This window comes from Pygoscelis adeliae, unplaced genomic scaffold (assembly GCF_000699105.1).
Source record: "Pygoscelis adeliae isolate BGI_AS28 unplaced genomic scaffold, ASM69910v1 Scaffold108, whole genome shotgun sequence".
NCBI classification, from domain to species: domain Eukaryota; kingdom Metazoa; phylum Chordata; class Aves; order Sphenisciformes; family Spheniscidae; genus Pygoscelis; species Pygoscelis adeliae.
Window position 1 is genome coordinate 8917517 of NW_008825498.1, and position 12769 is coordinate 8930285.

At 38.3% G+C, this 12769-nt stretch overlaps 1 protein-coding gene and 1 long non-coding RNA gene across 2 annotated transcripts in view; one reads left to right on the forward strand and one right to left on the reverse strand.

The window, feature by feature from the left end:
• Positions 1–12769, reverse strand: part of MIB1 (mindbomb E3 ubiquitin protein ligase 1) — a 77059-nt gene that overhangs the window by 27656 nt on the left and 36634 nt on the right. The window lies entirely within an intron of this gene.
• Positions 7563–12142, forward strand: LOC103923168. The gene is made up of 2 exons (XR_663920.1): positions 7563–8321; positions 9621–12142. It is a non-coding gene; the product is annotated as an uncharacterized LOC103923168 (long non-coding RNA).

Consider the following 12769-nt stretch of genomic DNA (forward strand, 5'->3'; position numbering starts at 1 on the left):
ACATGCTATTTACAGGAGAAACAGAGCTTCTTCACAAAATTCAAACTTTAAAAGCCAAGTAATACTAGCTAATGCAAGTGGAACCACTCAGTCACAGAATGCCTTGCAAAGCAGATACTATAATTGAATTAAACAGTTCTTCATTAGCCACTTGATATTGAAAACGTGGGATCTCGATAAGCCTCAGAAATATCCTCATAAAATGAGCCTCTCAGCTTTTACTTAAAAATATTCTCCACAGATAGCAATGACTGCGCTGTCAAGTAATAACTGAGCTCCTAATTTATTCCAATAATCTGTCACCTTGAACATCCACACTGTATAAGTGCTATTCACTCCTAAGCTCTCTTTTAGAGTAAGCCAACGAGTTTCCTATAAAACAAACAAAAAAAGCTGTGGTTCTGGGGTAGCTCACTTCAATAAGCCCTCCTGAAAAGCAGAAGAGTCCATGAGGTTGACTACTGTACCAGTAAGAAAGTGCACTCCTTCCTACACGCTGCTTGGACGCTATCCTAACAGACCCTGACTTCTTAAGCATCTCCATGTTCTCTTGCTACTGCACTGAGTACGCAACATAGATCCTCAGTTTCACACTTAAAACACCATCCTGGCAGTTGGAGGATAACAGTCACTTTCTTCCCCAGATTCAGAGTGTCTGAAGGAACCACAACTAAGCAACTGCATCTTCAGGTTGCAGGATCACCCAGGCCCACAGGAGACCTATGACCAACTGCTACGTGGAGCGTCCACAGCCAGTCTTCTCTGCAGGCTCGTCCTCCGCAGAGTGGACATAAGCACTTGGCCAGAAGCTGAATGTGTTTTACAGTCTGTGGGTTAATCTCAGTCTTTTTAGACTCCATCATAATCACAGCTTTCTTGAGGTAAGCAAATAAATAAGAAACCATTCTCAACCTCTTAGGATTTTTTGTTTTCCTGGTAGGACTAAGCTTCTCACTTCCTCACAGTCCAAATCACTTATAACACAGCAAAACAAGACAACAACACTTAGCAGATTGTACATTGCTCATTGTGAAACATTGCTCAGCTTCTATTCATAACACCTTCTACAGCTCTGTCACGCGCTAGGAAAAAAGACTAGAATATTTGGAAAAAAACCCAAACACCAACATTAATTCTTTGAGAGATTTACTTATGCAGAAGTTTCCAAAATTAAGGATATAATTTAGTAAAACACAAGTTTTACTAAACACAAGCTTTAAGAAATGTGGCAAAATAAACGAGTATTAGTTGCACTGATAAACATAATTTATTTCATAATGAAATGATGTCTTTTCAAACCTAGGATATAAATATGTCTCTGGTTTGCAACATCAGAACTGTTTCTAGCTGCTTTAGAGAGGGAGCAAGTCTGGAGCACTGTGGTTCGCGTCATAATCTGGACTGTACCTGGGAACACCACCATCAGCTCTTCAGAAAGCTGGGCTGATAAAGAGCATGCCTCAGAAGCACATGATAACCAGCAGCACAACAAGCTGGTCTACTTTCTACAGTGGCTTCCCACAGGGTATCATGTCATGTAAGCTCTTTATCTTCACCTGCCAGGCTCAGTGCTTCTAAAGATCCCATAAAGCTCTGGAGTATCTACTGTGGATCATCAAAAAAGCACAACAAAAATTACCTGAAAATTCCTTATGACTGACAGAAGCAATACGACCACTGTAAGTGACCAGTAAAAGGTGGGGCAACAATGACCTAAGAAAAAACCCAAGGTCAAGAAATGTTTTTGCAACTACAACTTGAGGAACGCTATGGGAAGGCACCAACACTCAAACGTGCATTTCTCTAATTATAGCCAGCTTGTCTCCAAAGTAGCTCTAGTCACTAAACAAGGAACCGTCCCAACCAATTCAGATGATATTTTATAAACTTTTCTTCAGTAAGGAAATAAGGAAACTGTCAACTCCACAGATAAATAAAATAAAATTTAAACTTGTTGTGGTTTAAGCCTGCAGGCAGCTAAACACCACACAGCCATTCACTCACTCCCCCCCAGTAGGATGGGGGAAAGAATTAAAAAAAAAGGGAAAAAAAAAGGTACAACTTGTGGGTTGAGATAAAGACAATTTAATAGGACAGAAAAGAAAGGGAAAATAATAATGATAAAGGCATAAAGAAAACAAGTGATGCACAATGCAATTGCTCACCACCCGCTGACTGACGCCCAGCCAGTTCCTGACCAGCAGACCTTCGGCCAGCTTTTCCCCTAGTTTATATGCTGAGCATGACGTCATATGGTGTGGAATATCCCTTTGGTCAGTTGGGGTCAGCTGTCCCGGCTCTGTCCCCTCCCAACTTCTTGTGCACCCCCAGCCTGCTCGCTGGTGGGGTGGGGTGAGAAGCAGAAAAGGCCTTGACTGTGTCTAAGCACTGCTCAGCAGTAACGAAAACATCCCTGTGTTATCAACACTGTTTCCAGCACAAATCTGAAACATAGCCCCATCCTAGGCTAGCTACTAGGAAGAACATTAACTCTACCCCAGCCAAAACCAGGACAAAAGTACATTCACACACTTTACAGATGCATCAAGAAGTGAATATACTTCAGAAACATTGTTGCCATTTCTTTAACACCTCTCATCTTTGAGAAAAAAAATAAGAAATTGACTAAATGTTTTGTATACTACGAAAAAAATCACTCATCCTAATATTTGCAAGAGCACCAGCCTTACCAGATCCTCTTTCAAATCTTTTCCTATTTAGTTTGCTGTCAAATACCAGGAAAATTTTCATCTGAAGTTCAACTGTAAAAATATTTCAGGGCTAAGACCGCATCTTGCTTTCATATAAGTGAGATGCCTGCTACATTTTTGGATGCTTTTAAAATGCATTGGTCCTACTGAAAAAACAGAAGGACCAATAAAACAAACAAAAAGCTTCTATGTGTAATAGATTTTTATCTTACTTTTCACAGCAAAGCATCAGAGGGCTAGTAACTACTCCTCAGTTGCTTCTGCCTATGCACGTTAGAGACCATCTCTCTCTCTCTCTCTTCCAGACTGTGCTAAATTACTGGACAACAGATGGAAGGACAGTTTTATGGACGTGACCCCTTAAAATTCTGCAAGATATTAATATCCTACAAATGGCAAATTCTTTTATGATGCTCAGTGGCTGCATCCTCCTCCCCATTAGCTGAGAGGTAGTTTCTTTCAATGCACAAGATCCTGTTCCTTCACACTGCAGCCTTCCTTCCTACAGCTATTTTATTTTGCAGGATTTTCTAGAGCTGCTGCCAAAATTTTGACAACTAAGTGGCTACCATTCAGAACAGTACTCACTGGAACAGGCATGCATTGTATCATAAAAAGTCGTATTACTGAATTAATGTTGCATGCCAATTACACAGTAATTCTTGATTCACTTTTCCACACAAAGTATTAAAGAAGAAGCCGAGTTGTACTGCTCCGTTTTCAGGACCACAAGACAGATGTGGTCTTGAAAACTTGCTTTCATCTTGTATACATTAAAACAGACCACAGACTACTTTCACTGTAATTTTATTGAACAGATCAAGAAATCTGCCAATCTTAACGGTAACCCTGACCATGAAATCAGCTGAAGAATCTTCAGACTATCGTCTTCAGTGTATTCAACTGTTACGGATTACATGGCTAATTGAGTAGCTGCAAAGATTATTGATAAGATGCTTAAAACTCTTATTGAAATGCTGAAATTACATCATCGCTATGCTGTTTAAAGATTATTACTAAAGCATCACTAATGAAAAAAATTTTGTAACTGGTAAGCTTTGGCATTTGTTGGTCTGCAGTATTTTCATATTAGCAGGAAGCAGATAAAGATTTCAGGCCTTTTTCAATTGGATGATCTTCTGCAGGTTCTGAAATCTTCTAGATGGGACAACAAAAGAAAAAATTCAGTGAAAATTTTTGAGGAAGTTGTCTGTAAAGCTTTGAAGGGGGTGAGGAAACTAGTTCTTCTTTCATAGGAGCTAAACACCTGCTCAGTGGAAAAGGTAATGAGAAAGCACATGTATGTATAGAGGGCTGAGATCAAGGTATCTGTTGCCTTCCCAGGCCCAGCTGTTGAGGGTACAGTGACTTACAAAGCCCACCATAATTCACATAATTCATCCCCATAAAATGACAGTCCAGGCTCTAGTTAGAAGTGATTTGGTAGAAGAAACACCCATTTATACTGTGTTACGTTTAATTCGAGACATAGAAGTGCAACAGCAAATGCTGCTGCTGAGTGCACCTTCAATTTGACCTTGCTACACAAGGTTTTTGTTGTTGTTTTTTTTTTTTTTTTATTCAGGTTTTTAGAGAGTCTGGAACCATGGCTCAACATATATATATGATGTATTTAAATTATAAATAATAGCAGAATGCAAATTCAACAGCATGAATTTTATATTTGCAACATAAAACACATCACAGATCTGAACAAGACACTAATTCATTTTTAGCCACATACAGCAGTTGTTTCAACACCAGCTACCAACATTAGACATACCAAAAAAAATCATTGTTATGACCAAAATTTTTAACATATGGTATATTATTCATTATCAACCTACCTATAAAATCTCTTTCCTTATGCAGTATTTTACTCAGAATTTTTACAGATGCTTATCAGCATTACCTGAGAACGACGCATACAATAATGGATTTATTTGAAAAACCTACAAGATCAAAGTACTTGTAAGCAAGATGAAGCTAGCACCTCGTCGTATAAAAGATTCCAGATTTAGCATTCTTAACGGCAAAGGCATCCTTCCACCTTGCTTAAAAAATATATAAAGAAAAACTAGAGAAGATTCTCCACTACCAACTGCACTTTGACTGCAGAATGATTTAAACAGGGAAGGCTGGGGGTTTGTGGGATGATGGTGGGGTGGTTTTGTTTGTTTGGCCTTTGGGGGTTTGTTTGTTTTTTTAAAGAACAGATACTTTGGCATAAAAAAAATAGAGAGGCTACTTCACAATCAGCATAAGCACATTTAACTTAAATTGCTACTGAAAGAGGCAATCCCACTCTTCCCTGCACTTCAATTCCTGCACTATGTTGGCTCTACAGACACGTCACTGTCTAGTGAGTGAAGCAACCTGCCAGACTCTCGATTTGGCAAGTTTGCTTTCAGACAGATCAATGAGATAACCCAACTTACCCTGCAACTTCATGATCACTAGAAGTGACAGGAATAAGGAAGTTATGAAGCTAGAGTTGCAGGGAGGGCAGACTGCCCTTTCCAGAAGCACAGTCTTAGATCAGCATAAACTTAACAGGAATCATATCTCTAGGGGTTGTAATGATTCAGTGCACTTTCTACTACAAGTTTCTCTACTTCCCTGCCATTCTCCTCCCTCAGGTCAGCTTTCCACTGTGTGACATGTTTTCACAATATATTTTACAGCAATCCTGGCTTGAAGTATTCCCCCCCACACACACCTTTTCCACTTATTCCTACCCCTGGTTCAGCTAAGCCTGTTCATCTGCTTCCTGTTATATCCTTAAACAGTTGAAGGAACAGATCCAATTTAAAGACAGTTTCCATTGCAAAGCTTTCTTGTAAGGCTGTATAATATGACATGCATTTTAAAACACAACTAGAAGCAAGATTACTTTTTATTAATCCCATTCTTGTCCACCTCTGCTCAAGAAACAAAAAAAAAAGTGGTCAACACAGCATCTAAAAAGTCACCCCTTTTTCTTGGATTATTTCTTACACAGAAGAGTACTCTGAGCCTGCTCACTGTGAAGCCAAAGAAATATCTGTACCAACATAGTGCAAGAAGTAACACAGGAGCAGGACAGTGCTATTTTTGGCAACCATATAAGTGCACATCAGCACACAACTTCAAGCCAAATCAGTTCCCTGATCTGGTTCACACCACACTCGCTATGCAGCACAGGGAGTTACGCTGGAAGAACGAAAAAGGAAGTATCCCTCAGGAACAAGTAACAAAGAACAGATTAACACCTTAGACTGGTATTACTAAGCACTCTGTATAATGAAATTAGAGTTTAATATTTCATATTTGACTGATGGCTCAATTAACATAAGTTTAAGCAAGCAGGCTGTTTCCTTCTTTTTCTTCTCTCAGTATTTTCAAGTATCTCTTGGTATTTGAAAAATTGATTTCAATATACATGAAACTAAAGAAATAATGAGGTATATAAATTTACATGGAATTCACAAAAACATGTTCTCTATTTGCCTAGATCTTACATAACAATTTTGTCTTCAGTGTATGATTATGAAATTGAAGAAAGAGAAATGAGAAAATGTGACTTTTACCAGAAAGCTACACTGCAACAGAAGTTACAGGGTGAGCAGCTACCAAGCACAGGACAAAGTCAACACAAAAAAAAGAAGCAAGGAAAGTACAAATCCAAGATAGTGGTCCGTTCAGGACTTTGCAATTCACTCTCTACCCTCTACGGTACTGATCTTTAATATATGAGTAGCTACTAATTACATCAATTTCACTGAGATCACGTTTTCATTTAACAAATTTGTTTAATTTTAGATTGAGAGATTTTCAGCTTTTTCATTCTTCTTGCTCCTGAGCAACATAAAGAATTTTACCTGAAAAATACAGAGCAAGCCTTGAAGTATTTGGGTCCCTGACTGTTGTATTTAAAGGGCTAAATTTCAGTTATTTATTCTTTTCCGAAGAAAACATTGCATATACTCCCTATGAATACAGAAATCCCCCCTTTTCATATTTTGAATGTGTAGTTATTGGTCTTGTAATAGGCCAATTTTGTACACATGACAGTCAGATCAACGGACCAAGCTGTTCACTTGATTTCTTTTTTCATTCTTTTCTCCTAGAACATTTGAGTTTTTTCAAAGAACAGCAGCACCTGATTTACACGTGCATTTATTTTTTTAATGTAATTTTACAGCTAAGCATTATGAACAAAATACTATGGAATTATTAAACATAATAGCATGGAATGATATGAATTTACTAATTAAAGTATGTTTTTCAAATAATTTCTAACGATTTGAATACGGAAATGTGGGGCCACAAATCGGCACCAACTTCTTATTTATAAAATAACAGTATGACTTGCAGTTGAAAACTTAAAACTAGGTGCACACACGGCCGCTTAGACCTCGGGTTAAAGGGCGTGTTGTTACTCATGGCATTTTTCACTGATCAAGAAACCAGGTTACACAACCTGCCATGGCAGCGCAGGATATTTGTTGTTCTGTATCTGCGTGAAGCCCTTTGCCTTGCTACGAGCAGGGCTGGATCCCCCCCCCCCAGCGTTTCTAAGTATAGTGACAACCTCATCAGGGTTTACTAGTAGCAGCGCAAGCTCAGTGAAAACCTGGGAAATCTAACTGGAAACACGAGAGAGTGCTTTATTTGGCAGTGCTAAAAAAACCTGGGGACAAATGGCTCAGCGGCGGTGGAAGTGCAGGCTGCACAATCAATAGGCAGAGAGCCGGATAGAGGCTCCCTCCGCTGCCGGATCGACAATCGACAGCTGAGAGACTATTTTTTGCAATGGTTGACTAAATATGGTCAGGGAAGAGAGAAGCACAAGAGAGCCTGTTTGCCTGGGAATGCATGTTTCAAATGCTTAGCTGCCTATAAAGCCGTAACAGTTTTGCTCGTGCCCTCTGAGTGGGAAATACGGTCAGTGTCTTCTGTAGTGTGCGTGCGGGAGCCCTGACCTCGCTAGCAGACTTGACCTCTGAAGATGGAAAGTAGCTTCAACACAGACCTGCCTACAGTTAAGCCTGGAAACATAACCTCAAGCAAGAAAAGATGCAGTGCAATATCTAAGGAACTAGAAGAAACCAATATTTGCCGGGGGAGGGGGGAGACGATCGCTTTTTTTGGTGCCTTTTTTTTTTGGAAGCGACTCCAACTTTTGGGGGCTCGGTTTGGTTTTTTGTTAGGGTTTTTCTTTTTTTGTCTTTTTGCCTGTGATTATTTTCATCTGACAGTGGGCTAAGTTCACCTTTCCTTGGCTTCCTAGCATCTATCCTTGGAGTCTTAACTCTCAGTCCAGCAGACCTAAGGTATAATTTCTATACAACATCATCCATATTTTAGCATTCCAAGAAAGGCAGCAGGTGCCAATTAGGCACCGGTCTTTATGCTTTTTTTTTTTCCTTTTAAGTTTTATCTATTTAAGGTGGTGAGGTACTGTATGCACCGACATTCGCCCCCCCTTGCCTCCCCCTCCCATGTAATGAAGAGCTGATTCAGCGAATAGAGTGAGAGAGCACTCAGGATGAGATGGCTGCTGCTGATGTGTCTCTAGGTCATTACCTCTCTTCCAACTGCAAATGCTGCATGATACTAAGCTTACAGGTAATAGAACATCAGGAGACCTGCATTATTCTGCACGTTTAAAGGATGCCTATGACTTTCTGCATGTATAACTTATTTACTAGAATGTTTTTTTATTGTTATATTAATCCCTCTACTCTGGGAACAGCTTAATTTTGAGTGTGTTAAAGTACCAAGCATTTGTAGTGTAAAGAGCAGGTTGAAAGAAAACATTACTCCAAATTTCATAGCAAAAAACCCCCAACTTGCTTGGTAGGCAGAATTCTTTTTAAAGAAGATAAACTCAAAAATTGCAATGCCATTAACTGATTGTTCATTTCAGTGAAATATTCTTATCTTCCTATACACAACTAAAAAAAATTACCAACTTTAAAAAGAAAATCTGATAGTGTGGTAGTGCAATGCTGAGTTCTCAAGTAGGTCTAAGCAAAATTTTCAAGGTGCTTTATCTCAGATGTACATGAAAACAACCTACTTAAAAACTAGAATGTGACTGCTGATTCTAATGCTGCATTGCTGTTTCTCCTTGTAGTACTGTGCTAGCTACTGCCACACTCTGATTTGCTCTCTATCAGCTGCACTAGGTTTTTGTCATGAGCTGCAGAAATTCTTACTTCCTCTGCTCTCAGCTTTCCTTACAACTATTACATTTACTAATTGTTAAGCTGATTTCAAATTTACCTTCTAACGCTGTAAAGACAAAGCTTACTCTTTACTGTAACCCCAGTCAACTCCTGAAATGCAAATTAAGCAACCATAAGCTCTATCTGACAGCGCCTTAGAAGTCAAACCCGTACTGTAGATAAAATATTTAAGTACCATTCCAAACCAAGGCGCACAGAGTCTGAAGAAACAGGGTTAAACTCGGGGTTTGTTTCTTTCGGGTTTTGGGTTTGGGTTTTTTGGGGGTTTTTTTTGTTATCATAAATATTTCAAGTGTGGACAAGATTTTGACTGAAGCAGGTGAGTGCCAATTTTAAAAAAATGAGAAAAGCTGCTTGCAGAAGTGTTGAAAAGGTATTAGCTTTCACATGTGACCTTCGGCCTAACAATCCAAATCCTGTCACAGCAGTTAGAGGTTATTTTCTTACTTCAATGTCATTATCTTTACAATAAGCAGGATCACCGGTGGCATGTGCTGTTTTTTGTTGGTTTGTTTGGGTTTTTTTAAACCCCTCTGAACTACAGTGGAAATAAGTATAAACCTGCAAAGAGTTTGCAGATACCAGATGGGATGCAAAAAGCATGGAAGTGGGATTGGGGAGGGTATGAAAATAAGTTTATAACTGCCATATCAGACAAGTCTATACTTCCCTTCAGGACACTAGGTGCAAACTGTACACCAACATGGAAATCTGCTAGATGACCTGGGAGGAAGCTGAAGTTTTTACAGTGGATTACAACTACGAATACCAAGAAAACACGTTGCAAAGCTACCAGCGATTCAACTCTCCGTTCAAACATGGTCACTCAGAACGAACAGCAAGAGGCTGCAAAAATCTGGAAAAGCACTTCTAATGTCCATGCCATCCCAGAACAATGAACTATAACAGGCTTTAAGCCACTGTGCAGGTAAATTGCATTGCAAAGTTCAGTTAGAATAATAAGTTTATTTTCTACCATCAGTTAATCATAACATTGTTCTTCCAAAGAACTGTCAGCCTGAATTTTACCTAATGACAGCAACGGAGAGCAGCAAAATACTTTTCAGGTTCATCTGACAGGTACTCGAGCAACTCCACATGTACCTGCTCAGAGTACATACTTCTTTATGTACCCATATGAACATACAATGCTATGGAATGTAAAGAAGTATGTATTTTTGGCAGGCACGGAACGACCAGTAAGAGGAAACTAAACAGCTGTTGGAAGAAACAGGTTTCCCTCTTGTTTGAATGACATTCATGTGACAAATTAACTTGCTAAGGGTCAGCTGGTATTGCCAAAATAACTCATACTTGTTAGTAACAAACCACAAAACATTAAATTAAGTGACTATAAAAGTGTGTAGGAAGAATTGTTAACAGCTGATAAGCAGAACATTAGTTGTAAACCAAGAATCCAAAACAAAGTTGGAAATGAACCCTTGAAACGCACATACTAAGATTGCAGCATAGCTGCAAAATTTATCATTAGCAGTGCTCCTCACTTAATAGATCCTAAACTAATCTTAAAAGCCTGATTATCAAAACGTATCTCATTAAAAACAAGCCATTGTTCTATTAATCACAGCCAGTCCTGTGTACTTCAGATGGTAGTATTTAAATTTACATCTACCATAGAATATTTAATCTACAGGTTGCAACTAAGACACAAGTAGAAACCGCTAAGAAATTAAGGCTGTGATTTAGAGAAAAGGATAGCCAAAATAATTGAGTATGATACTTCTGCAATTTAATATATGAGACTTAAGTTAGAATTTTCTCCAAATCAGCACTTATTATGCTCACTGAGCTCTTCGATACAAAGTGCAGTGTCAGGTTTATGCACAGAAAGTGACAATACAGAGATTTCTAGGCCACAGTTGCTAGTCAGCGGATTAAAGCTATTGACAGATTCCTAAATGAAAACACTAATGACAACTACAACCTATAAGGTAAGTTATCTTAAATACTATTTTCAAATAAGCTGAATTTATTTTAAATCCAAATGTAAGAAAATATGACTTTGTAGCATGCAGAAAATTGTAAGAACTACATGAGAAATAGTCCTGCAACAGTTTCAAGTTCTAAAAGCGGTATTAATTAAAATATACCAGTGCATACCATCCCTAAGTAAAGACACTGAACATCAAATTCAGGAACAAGGAAAAATATGAGGAAAGACCTCCTGGCTCATCAATCCAGCCATTCCTATTCATGACAGCAGCCTTCTAAAAGCAGTTATTAAATAGGATACACCCATGATAAGTAGGCACATTTGGCCCAGATTAAAGATTCTAACTGTACCCCTGTGCTTTCTAAAATGTCTGGGAGAAAAAAAAAAAGAAAAATAAAAAAGGCAATGCACCATTTTTAGATATAGAATCTTATTTTTAAATACTCACATAATTATCAAATAGCTAATACTATACATAGCCTGCTATTTTTATTACCTGACACTACAGAGTAACATATATACAAGAAACATCTTATCAGAACCATTTTCTTAAGTAAAATATTAATATTTGTTTTAAAGCTATTTCCCTTATGAGCAGATATTTTGGCATGAAGACTACAGTATCTTAACATCTGAATTAAAACCTGGCTTATACTGGGGAAACAAATCAAATTGTAGTAGCTTTTCTAAATGGAGCGATGCTACTGAACTTGATTGTGCTCACAGAAGCAATTCGGTATTACCGATAGCTTTACAGAAGGATTAATTGCTCAGCATTTACTTCTTTTCCTGAAGAGTTCCTGTCCCCACCACCAATTAATTTGGCTTCCACCATATAATGAGACCAACTTTTTAACAGCTTAAATTTATTTTGAGAGGTTTTTCGTAACAATTCATCATGTTGTGTTCTTTCTTGTCTTCTTTGTATAACATTGCAATGCTATTCCAAAACAAAATGACAGTTCAGAGTGATACAAAAGTTAAAATTATATGTTGACATTGCTTCCTGCTAGTTCATGTTAGTATATCTCTAAGAATACATATCCAGTCACTCTAAAATGTCACATCCATCACTCAGATCAGCTGTTCAGTTTTAACTGAGCACACGTTGAACTTTGGGCATCTGCTGACACAGTTGTAACTCAAACATTTCAACTGTGTGACTGACAGGGATAACAGATGCTGACATTATCAAATGCTACACAGCTTTTTTTCCACGGCCGTTTTTTGTCCCGATATGGCCAGTACATGAAACTGTATTGCCATCCAAAAGCACACTTGAGCAGCTGTATCTGTAAAACGGTTCCTGTATAACTGGTAAAAATAGAAACTAATTTTATAGCCATCTTTAATGCTTAAGTCCAAGTGACACACCTGCTATGCTTCTATTAGGATACATGGTGTGGGGAATACATTTACATAAATCTTCTCACCAGCACCAGACTATGCAACAAACAGATGTAGACTCTACTTGACATGCTCATTACTAGTGAATGGCTTCAACTAAGGTTGCCCCCTACTTCCCACTGCAGTCAAAGCTCAGAAAGAATTCAGCATACAAGATAAAAAGCTACATGAGCATGCACAAATGTATTAAGGACCTTAATTTAGAAGAAAACAGATGCAACCCCAGATAATTCTTTAAAAGCAGTACTTTTCTGGCATTAAACGTTTTTACATACATGATCAGGGTAAAAAAAAAAATCTATCCTGCTATATTATATAATCATTCCTAAAAAGTTAATACTAACCAGAGATACAGTAATGGAATTGAAAGCACTTGACATTTATACTTGTGCTAACCAACTACAGCATTAAAGCAGCTGAAAAAGGGAAGCTGCCAGAAAATGAAGGGGGGTGGGGTGGGAGGG